At 34.2% G+C, this 10,866-nt stretch overlaps 1 long non-coding RNA gene across 1 annotated transcript; it reads right to left on the bottom strand.

The window, feature by feature from the left end:
• Positions 1-4,408: 4,408 nt before the first annotated feature.
• Positions 4,409-9,574, bottom strand: LOC134262820 (uncharacterized). The gene is made up of 4 exons (XR_009991115.1): positions 9,444-9,574; positions 8,169-8,734; positions 7,117-7,305; positions 4,409-4,683 (listed from the first exon to the last, which is right to left on the bottom strand). It is a non-coding gene; the product is annotated as an uncharacterized LOC134262820 (long non-coding RNA).
• Between the last annotated feature and the right edge of the window lie 1,292 nt (positions 9,575-10,866).

Here is a 10,866-nt window from a genome sequence, read left to right as displayed (position 1 = left end):
TCATATCTTTAAATAGTACAAATGTCTAAAAATAGACACATATGAAATTAACTGTTTAATGTCGATTTTCCACTAATTCTCAAATTAGAGAAGGGCAATTTACCGACTTACTGTCATTAACTGTAACTGACATAATGTAACTGACAAGAACAAAAGAACATTTAATAGAATGCATCATGATAAACAGAGGTTTCCATTTCTATTTATAGTAACACATGTTTAAAAATAGACGTAATGCAAAATATCGAGAAAATGTCATTTTTTGTACTTTTTTCTAAAATTTTGGATGAATAATTGCTGACTATCTGCTTTTAACTGCTATTGGCATATGGTGACCAACAAGTAAAAGAAAGCCTTATATCAAATACTGAATGAGAAGCAGATATTTCCATTTCTATTTATAGTATTAAAAATAGACGTAATGCAAAATATCGGACCCCCGTGGGGATCCGGGTTAGAATAGATCCTCAGTACCCCCTTGTTTGTCGTAAAAGGCGAATAAATGGTGCGGTCCTTCGGATGAGACCGTATAAACCGAGGCCCCGTGTCACAGCAGGTGTGGCACGATAAAGATCCCTCTCTGCTCAAAGGCCATAAGTGCCGAACATAGGCATAAATTTGCAGCCCTTCACCGGCAATGGTGACGTCTCCATATCAGTGAAATATTCTGGAGAGGGACGTTAAACAGTATACAATCAATCAATCAATCAAAATATCGGGAAAATGTCATTTTTTTGTACTTTTTTCTTAAATTTTGGATGAATAATTGCAGACTATATGTTTTTAACTGCTATTGGCATATAGTGTCCAACAAGTAAAAGAAAGCATATATGAAATACAGAATGAAAAGAATAAGTTTTGATTTTTATTTATATACTGAAAGGAAAAAGAAACGCATAATAGCATAATATCGAAATATATTTAACTATATGGCCGAAAATTATGAAAATTTGTCAAATGTGTATTTTGATTACTGTGCACTAAAATTGCTGGTCAAAATTACTCAACCATGAAATGTATGGCGTCACGTAGGGGAAATGATAAAAAGCCAAAAACACGTGCCTGTTGATGATGACAATTTTATGATCACATTTTGTGGTGCTAATCGATGCATTGGAGTAATAGACATCGTTTTCCGCATTTGAAATCAGTATAAATTTTGTGCAATCATGGTATGGCTGACGGAAGTTACACTGGTTCCAGTAATAGAATTGCGAAAGTGAATAAAAAGGCAACAAGATGTTGCTGTGCAGTTTGTTTTAAACTTTTCAACAAAAAACGGTTTTTCAGTTGTCAGAGAGTAAATTAAAAGGTTTCCAACCAACGATGGCGGAGACGTTGACGCGTAACAACGTCACATCAAGACAGGGCTTTTCATCATGTCACCTCGATTGTTGTCAAGGTGTTATCACTGAAACCGAAATTTATACAGCAAACTATCATACCAATATTTTCACCCTAAAATTGATAGAAATTCTCTGCTCTAATTTGGTCCGCGAACTTGGCAACTTTTACGTCGATTTTACTCTCACGCGCGTCGTGTGCGTAATGTTTTTAGCATGTTCACACTCGGAAAATGTAGCCAGTGTTTGTCGAGACTTTCTCACAAACATTCACGTGTACCAAACCAGCTGGATTCTGTAAATTCTATCCTAAAATGAAAATTCGTGGCACTCATTTGGCGGGGGGGATTTGTTGGCTTTGGAATAATACAGCTTCTATCAACCATTAAGACTATTGTCGGAAGCGTTGAATGATAATCAAATGAGAAAGATAAATGCTCTGGTGAACTCAATGCACAGGAAAATCAAGGCTGTTACCAATGTGCAAGGGAGATGATGAGAATTTTTATTCTAATTTTGGAGGGTATCGACATATCAATTTCAATAACTCAGGAACTATCAGTCAAAATCACACAAGATTTTGGTAACTTGTAGATTAAAGATGAATTAAAATGTTTGATAACAATACTGGAAAACATTTTCGAAATAATAGTTTTAATTAAATTTAAAAGTAAAATATGCGTTCCTTTTTCCTTTCAGTATATAGTAACACATGTTTAAAAATAGATATACTGCAAATTCTCGAGAAAATATAGACTTTTGCACTTTTTTCTAACATCAGAGATGGACAATGTGCAGACAAACAGCTTTTATCTGTTATTGACGGAAGGTGACTAACGGATATGAAAAAGCTTTAACAACAATATATAAGAACTAGAGCAAAGCTCGTTGCAAAGCAACGAGTAGGTCTTCCGTTCTGTTTGACCGGAAGTAGCTTTCATTTTTAACAAAAATGAGAAATAACGCCCAAAAAAGCTTTGAATCCTCTAAAGCTATGTTAATTAAAGCAAAAATAAGCCATTTTTGCTACTTCCGGTTTGACCGGAAGTGACGACGACGCACGAAAAATTAATTTTTTTAGCTCCCAGAGACATATGTTGCCCAAAAATTTGTCAAAAACGGCAAAAATACGCGTTTTCCGACTACTTCCGGTTTGGCAGGAAGTGACGACGCTGGACGTATTTTGACGACTTCATTAGATTAAGCTTGACATTTTCAACAACTTTGCTCTTTGATGTATTACAAATTCTCAATACTTTTTGAGATATCTGGAAAAAACTTTTGGCCCCTCTAGATCCCTTAATTTAGGGGTCAACCCTTTTTGCTACATATCTTTTGAAAGATCTTTTAATTCTGCACAAATTATGTTCTATATATTTTAACAAAATATTTTTAGTTTAGAAGATAAAAAGCAAAATATGAGTAATTTTTGGTTCTTTTAAGCGTTCTAATTTTTGACCCCTATATAGCGCCATTTTGAATAGAGAAATCGAAAAACAAAAACCGATGTGCACAACTTCAATTCTTCTATTATCTAAAATCAGTAGAATTTCTGTTCCAGCTTTAGCCGTCTCTGAGCCTTTGTCTGGAAACGAAAGGCTATAAATTTTCGTTTAAAGGGAAATAACTCAAAACCGGAAGTGACTTTTTGAAATTTTAGTCATTGTTCTGATAGAGTTTATAAACGTCTATAACCTCTGAAAATTTGAGCGAAATCCGTTGAGAAATGAGTGAGATATGAGGCTTCAAAGTTGCGGTCTAGGAAGCAGAAGAAAAAAAAGAATAACTAGAGCAAAGCTCGTTGCAAAGCAACGAGTGGGTCTTCCTTCCTAGCGATAAGCAAAAGATTAAATGTTTCTGTCTAGATTGTCAACTTTGCTAACATTCTCTTTTTCGATTTGTCTCAGAAACCCTTACTTGAAATCTTTAATTTGGTGTGAGCATGAGGTCTAAAGGGTACTCTCTCTAACAGCATTCTTGAAATCGTATCCACAACAGTTTAACTTCCAATATTATGACTTTTGATATCGGATATATCATGTTTGTGAAACGTGTCATACTACAGAAACATAAGTGTTTTGCTACATTACCATCTTAAAAATGGCTTTAAAATCATTTAATATACAATATAACTAGGTAAATAAAATAAACAAATTATATAATAATTCAAAAAATCCAAATGTATTTACAATAATGATGAACAATCTTCATTAGTTGCAATCAGTAAGTAGAACAATACTTTTATAATAAACGCACAGAAATGTGTTGTGTATGTTTCGAATTTGCAGCTTTCCACTAGCAACTGGTGGTACCTCAATAGGAGTGTAAAATTCTCTGAAAGGTATATTGTAAACATATTACATATGGCTGTGTATTCTTTTTTAGTGGCTTTGGCGGAATGCAGCAATCACTAAATCAAGTACAAAGCTAAAAGTCTTGTACATAAACATAAATAAGAATATCTATGCTAACTTATTCAAAAGTCAATTTCCACCAAATATTGTACAAGCTAAATATTATACATTTACAGCATTAAAGAAACAAATCTCTTTGAAGGTATTGCCCTGCATAAGAACAATTTGAATCCCCTACACTAAGGATGCTCTGTGCCAAGTTTCACTTTGGTTCTGGAAAATGATATTGTGAAATTTTAGACAATGATGATAATGGATAAAATTATGTTTTTAAAAAATTTACTGGTTCCTTTAGCTCAGATGGGCTAATAAATATGCAACAGCACAGTTTTGCAGTTGACATTGAAATGCGACTGGACATCTCTTCAATCTTGTTTTAGAAAACTACATGTACATGCCCTATGTACTGAATTCCTTGGAATCATACACATGTTTATGCCTTTAATTAGTTGTATGTGCCAAAATAACAATTTTTTTTACATTATACTGTAAAAAATACACATACATGTATTACAAGATCTTCTAATCCTGCTGAAGACAGAGGATCTATCTTAATCATTAGAATAAGTAAGTCTAAACTTTGAAAGGGAAGACCTTAATAAAGAGGTCAACATGCTACACAAACAAAATATTATTATATTTAAAAATAACATTTATTCCAATGTAATTACTGGTACATGTATTTCTGTTACAAAAACTATTTCACTTGAAAAACTGAGAGCAATTGATATGTTCATATTTGTGGATTTATGTTGTCAAATCAAAATTTAAAAATGATACACAGTGTGTTTAAAAATTGTCTTCACAAACCAAAACTTGACTTATTTTCACTATGCTGTTTATTCCATGTCACATCCAAACAGATGATCTTCTGGCAAATCATGGTCATGCTTGGTATCAAAATTCAGTCTTCAGATGAGTCACACCTATCCAAAAGAAATTGAAATTTTTTAATCTATAATTCTTTTACTAATAAAAAGTGCAATTCATGAGATTATAAATTAGATTATCAAATTGAGAGATAAGATATTGTCACATTTTCTGTGTATAATTTGTAAATTTTAATGTACTCTTTCATCAATTAAAAGAAGTTTACACCAATTAAGGCAGTCATTTATGCTATTCCCTAATAAGACAACATACAAGTGCAAAGTAATCATGCACTAGTGGGTTTAGGATAATGTGCTAGAGTATTTATGACAACATACTAGCACGATGTGACAATGTGCTAGCATGTACGTCAGTGATAATATGCCAGCACACTGAATCCAACATGCAGTGAAGCTAACACTCAACAGATTGTTTAAAGTTGTGTTTGCATGATATTTTGTTTTGTGTTAACACAGCAGCGTGTTGTTTAAAGCTGCATTGGAGTGGCAGTCTGTTGAAATTAACATGCTAACACACTGCAACTTCACATCATTGGAACACCATAATTTTAAAACTGACAAACCAATATCTTATGATTACTAACTAGGTAATTGCAACTGTAAATGCTGATTTCATGGTGACAATAATACCGGTAATTCACTGTATATCTGAGAACTGATCAATTATAATAAGGCGTGTCCAGATAGGGCCACTTGCTAAAGCTCAATAGCACTTTCATAAAAGCGTGCCATCTTACCGACACAAAAGACGCCATTAGGCTATCACACAGCTCGCCATCACAACACTGAAAAACACTTTCGCACTAACACAAGTTCGCACCACACGCTGTCACACTAACACACAACACACTGTCACGCTAATACAATTTCACACAACAAAATATCAGGCTAACACGAGTTCACACAACACACTATCATGCTAACACGAATTCACAAACACGCTGTCTCGCTAACACAAATTCACACAACACGCTGTCTCGCTAACACAAGTTTTACACAACACGCAGTCTCGCTAATACGAGTTCATACAACACACTGTCTAGCTAACAAAAGTACACGCAACACACTGTCACGCTTAGATGAATTCACACAACACACTGTAACGCTAACATGAGTTTACACAACACGCAGTCTCACTAACACGCGTTTACACAATACACTGTCATGCTAACACGAGTTTACACAATACACTGTCACGCTAACACAAATTCACAAAACAGGCTGTCTCACTATTCACTAACACAAGTTCGCACCAAATGCTGTTGCGATAACACACTGTCATCCTAATACCATTTCACACAACACACTGTCATTCTAATACCATTTCACACAACACACTGTCAGGCTAACACGAGTTCACACAACACACTGTCACGCTAACACGAATTCTCAAAACAGGCTGTCTCACTATTCACTAACACAAGTTCGCACCAAACGCTGTTGCGATAACACACTGTCATCCTAATACCATTTCACACAACACACTGTCATCCTAATACTATTTCACACAACACACTGTCAGGCTAACACGAGTTCACACAACACACTGTCACGCTAACACAAATTCAAAAAACATGCAATATCGCTAACACGAGTTCACATAACACGCAGTCTGGCTAACACGAGTTCACACAATATCCAATCTTGCTAACACGAGTTCACACAACACACTATCTCTCTAACACCAGTTCACACGACAAATTTCCAGGATAACAAGTTCACACAACACACTGTCACGCTAACACGAATTCACACAACATGCTGTCTCGTTAATAAGAATACACACAACACGCTGTCTCGCTAACATGAGTTTACACAACACGCAGTCTCGCTAACACGAGTTTACACAACACGCAGTCTCACTAACACCAGTTTACACAACACGAAGTCTCGCTAATACGAGTTCAATCAACACTCTGTCTAGCTAACACGAGTTTACACAACACACTGTCACACTTACACTTTATACACGATTTTACACAACACGCTGTCCCGCTAACACGAGTTTATGCAACACATTGTCAAGCTAACAAGAATTCACACAACCCACTGTCAGGCTAACACAATTAAGTTCACAAAACACACTGCCTTGCTAACACAAATTCATACAACACACAGTCTCGCTAACACAAGTTCACACAACACACTCACATTGCTGAGTTTAAAGTAAAGGTCTACCCTAATTTGAAGAGGTTTAAAACTAACATATCTCTATATTAGTAAAAAGCCTCAAATTTAAGACAAAAACATTTATGCAGTAATGTTCCTTAACATGCATCTGGCATATAAAATGAATGAGACCTTAAAAACCTCACAGTACATGTTTACTTAGCTAATTAAAGGTCTAAACTGATGCTATTCAACAATATATATCAACATCTCTAAGTATGTGAATGAGTGAAATTCTCAAATAAATATTATAAATCAAAGTATAACAAAGGTATTTATCAATAAGAAGCTGAACCTTACGTTGCAGGTTCCAATCCCATTGCTAAATGCTTTAGACAGGTTACTCCTATGAGACTGCATAAACCAAGATTCTGTGTCACGGTAGGTGTTAGCACAAAATGGATCTCATACTTCTTAAAGGCAATAAGTGCTGAGTACAAGTCTATATTTGCAGCTAATACCATCCCAAGTGGTGGCACCATGAAATGACTGAAAAATGTATGATTAAGGCAAATAAACAAACATTAAACCATTACAGCAGTCTTATCAAACAAAAATGCAAACTTTCTATTATTTCAATTTTTTTAAACAAATTTCTTTTGCAATTTAACTGAGCAATATTTGTTCTTTTTTTGTCAGTAAAGTATGATATTAAATAATTAAGACTTTTTGAGAACATCTATTTATAGCGAGTCCAGACAGCAGCACAAATCCCTGCCCATAATGCGAGCTCTTATGATAACATCTTGGCAAAAGAAGATTGTGACTTGCACATTGCTCCACACAATTTTTCCGCAGTATACTTTGGACACACAGTGCTTAGCTTCTTTAACATGTTTAAGCTACATTCAAAATTCATTTCTATTTAATTTGAATTAGATATCCTTACTCATGTTCACATGGAGCTAATGGGAAGTAATTTAACGAGCAGTGAATTCATTCGAATTAAACATTTGAATAAACTCTCAGTGTGAACATTGAGCATGGATGCACCAAATGTCAAATGCGGCTTGACAAGCACTTGTAATCTAAATTAAAACTAAATAAGTATCTGCCCTCACCCTTACAGTCACACTGTCAATATATAATTAGTTGAATATATTCTGTAACATTAAGTGCAGTTTGAATTATAGAGTATGATCACTATGATAGATAGTAGGACTGTTGAAATTACATCCTCAAATTTAATAAAAATAAAATATAAAGCTGTGGGGATTTACAAGGCAAACAGAGAGCGTCTGAACTGTAAAACAGATAATATATCGGTGTGTCTGTGTATTTCTAATAACATCAATGTACGTCACTGTCATGTAATCAGTAGTGTAAATTTTAAGTAATAAAAATATTCTAACCTTCATTCCAATGGTCCAAGCCAATCATACATTAAAATGTCGCCGTCAGCTCTTTCATCACTCGATACAATTATCACTGGGGAATCCGAAGCAGAGTCAAGAGTGTTCATCCTTGTTAATGTGACAGTCAGAATTTCCTCGTAAACAATTCACACAAGATTCTTAGAATATATGAATCGGGATAATTCTGCTTAGAATAATGTTCCAGAGAAGTGACAAAGTACTTCGTAGCTCCAGATTAAATGAGTGTGCATGTCTACAAGCGGATTCTTTGTGAGAAAATGTTCAACTTCACAAATCATTCTATTTTCAGTTTGTAAACCATGACAAACATGTGTCCGACGTCGACTCGAAGGGGCACACTAAAAACGGGATATACTAGAGACCTGATATTTACCTGACGTTTTAATTTTTAATTAAATGGTAATATTGAGTATTTTAAATTACTTATGTACAGACTTTATGACTTCGAGGCATATGCTATACAAAAATTCAATTGTTTGGAACATTTACAGACAAATTTGAATCAGGTCAAATAAGTGTTTAGTACATCGCGTCTTTAGTACCTTCCCGGTGCGTCGATTTACCCAAAAGGACCCAAAAGAACCCAAAAGGACCCAAAAGGAACCCAAAAGGACCCAAAAGGAACCCAAAAGGAAATTAAGAACGACCCAAAAGGACTTGAAATAAAGAGATTAAATGGATATATAATGAATAATATCATATTTTATTAGAACTAAAACTAGTTTTTTTTTTAGGGTAAAGTGCGTGTTTGGGTTGAGGTGGGAGGACCCCCCCCCATCCCCCACCCCCACCCATCCCCGATACCATATGCCTAGAACATGTCATTAAATAAACTTATTTCTTTATTTATCAAATATCATATAATAAGATATAATAAAACAAAGGAGAAATAGAATAATACAGTGCACTTTGTTAAATTCAGCTAAAAGAAATCAAAGCATACTTGACCAGATTTAATGATTGATGTGTTATAAAAGTCGTATGTTATTTCTTTATTTTCAAAAGTTGCAACAATATAAATGTATGTTTTTGCCAATTTTTAGGTAAATTTATAATATAATATTCATAATTTAATTCTAATTATTAATTTTCAATGTATTATAATATTTTAATTCGAGTCCTTTTGATTTCCTTTTGGGTCCTTTTGGGTTCCTTCTGGGTCCTTTTGGGTTCCTTTTGGGTCCTTTTGGGTCCTTTTGGGTTCCTTTTGGGTCCTTTTGGGTCCTTTTGGGTAAATCGACGCACCCGTACCTTCCTATTTCCCACAATGCCGCGCGTTGTTTACAAACAAGCGCGAAAAAATCCTCTAAACTAGGTACTATTTATTGTTGTGTACATCATCACATTTTAAAATTATTTGAATAAAAAGAAAACAAAGAAACACCGAATCAAAACTATATCTTTTAGATGCATGAACTAAAAATGTGCACATGTATGCAGTAAAGGCTTGGCTGGCTATAGTAGACAACTTGTTCCTGAAAGGTTTCTCACATACATGTACTTGTTTTATATAAAAAACAATTAAATATAGCTGGAAGTTTATTTCTTTTTATATCAAATGACAAGATTTTATAAGTTCGAAATTATTTCAGTCAAACTTTTTCATAATATACCAATATTTTTAGCTATCAGAAAAAACGTGTATGAGCTATTAACCCCTAATTATAGGGGCCAGCCCCTTTTCATTAATCTAATATGAAAGCTCTCGTAATTACACACAACTTTTGTTATATATTTCTTACCAAATTATTCTCGGTTCAAAAGTTATTACACAAAAAGTAGCAAAAATTCAAGAAAAAAAATTACTAAAATTTGCCGTTTTATAGCTTCCAAACTTTAGAAAATCAGCTTATAATTTTATCGTTCTGCACATCTACAATGTATTGGCTACAAGTTCTCCAACTTTCGTGTAAATATCCTACGTCGTTCTTGAGATTTTTAGTGGAAACGAGACATCAAAATTATCAATTAAAGGGCAATAACTCACAATTAAAGGCATGCATCAAAAAATTGAAAACAGGTGTAAATAGGTTTAAGTACAAGGTATCTAACCTGAAAGTTTCATAAAAATCAGTCCAAAGGTCTTTGAGAAATCGCATGTCAAAAATCGAGCGGGAAAAAAAAAATAAAATAATAATAAGAAACAGTAGAATAACAGTAGGGTCTTCCGAAGGAAGCGGAAGACCCTAACTAGGAGACTTATTGTTCACAGAACAATAAGAGGTCTTTCCACCTTCTTTGAATTTCAAATTTGTTTTATATCTGACTCCTAAAAGTTAAATTCCATGAAAAAGAAACCAAAACTGTCTTAAAGCATAGAAAAAATAAAAATTAAGAAAAAAAGAATGACCTTGACCTTTGACCTTAAAAAATATTCAAGGTCAAAGGTCAAGGGTCACAATGCAATTAACTTTATGCTTCTATGACTGATAGTTTTCAGGTTATAAGGTTTAATAGTATGTACAAAGAAGTTAAAGGGCAATAACTCATATAAGGGGTCATCAGATCCTTTCTCACTTACACAGTGAAGTTAGGCCTTAAGACCCTTATGACATTAGTGAAAGTTTGGTGGCTCCACGGTCTATGGTTTCAGAGGAGTAGTGATAACAAGGTTTTTCGCACAAGGGGTAATAACTTTTTAAAGGTTTAATCTTAGGGGACAAGAATGAAATCT

This window comes from Saccostrea cucullata, unplaced genomic scaffold (assembly GCF_032062105.1).
Source record: "Saccostrea cucullata isolate Sc308-1 unplaced genomic scaffold, CSIRO_AGI_Scuc_v1 ctg11433, whole genome shotgun sequence".
Lineage (NCBI taxonomy): Eukaryota > Metazoa > Mollusca > Bivalvia > Ostreida > Ostreidae > Saccostrea > Saccostrea cuccullata.
Note: the sequence above shows the minus strand (reverse complement) of the source record. Positions and strands in the feature narration are given on the sequence as shown.